Raw genomic sequence first — 961 nt, 5'->3', positions numbered from 1 at the left:
ATTGGGTTCCCTCCCCCTTCCTTTATAAACTGAGTGTCTGGAATTAGTAAAATTGAGCCTAGATCAGAACTTGTTGTCCTGGCTCCATTCTTTTCTTCCGCCCCGTCTAGTTTCCTCTCTTTCAGCCTGAACTGCCATTTTCAGTTGAACCATTCGTGTTGTGGGCGGGCCGCAACAGGGATATATAATTGAATAGTTCTTATGTAATATATTATAAATCAATTTCTATTACTATTGATTCTGTAATCTTTAAATACTGAAGATTGTCTTTTTTGAGACATGGTCTCTGTCTCTCTCTCTGTATGTGTGTTTGTGTGCCCATGTGCATGCATAAGTGTTCATGTGGAGGTCAGCGGTGAGCATCAGTGTCTTCCTCTATTGCTCTTTACCGGCTGAGGAGGTTTCTTGTTGACTCAGGAACCATTCTTCTCAGAAACATTGCAAGGATAATGTGAGGACCTTTCCACAGTGCCCAGGGTTGTACCAGCTTGGAGATTTTGTGTACTGCTCCTTTCTTTAGTGACTCTTGGCTTTCTAAGTTCCTCAAATATATTTTCCATCTCATTCTTTTGAAATGATTTTCCTTTGAAATATTGAGGAGGCTGTTCTTTTCCCCCTCTCAACTTAGCCCTGGCTGTGCTGGAACTTGCTGTGTAGACCAGGCTGGCCTCAAACTCACAGAGATCCTCCTGCCTCTGTAGCCTCTCTATGATAGTCTTGTCAACTTGACAAAATCTAGAAAAATCAGGAAAGAGAGTCCCAAGGTCGGTTGGCCACAAACTTGTCTGTGAGGAATTCTCTTTGTATTAATTGAGGTGGGACGAATCACCCACAGTGGGCAATAACATTCCCTAGCCAGGAACTTTTAAACTGTGGAGAAAGTAGGGGCTGGAAAAATGACTCAGAGATTGGTTGCTTTTGCAGGGGACCTGGACTCAATTTTAGCATCAATCACATGGTA

This window comes from Mus caroli, chromosome 3 (genome assembly GCF_900094665.2).
Source record: "Mus caroli chromosome 3, CAROLI_EIJ_v1.1, whole genome shotgun sequence".
In the NCBI taxonomy this organism is placed as follows: Eukaryota; Metazoa; Chordata; class Mammalia; order Rodentia; family Muridae; genus Mus; species Mus caroli.
The sequence above is the reverse complement of the archived record's forward strand: the minus strand, read 5'-3'. Positions refer to the sequence as shown.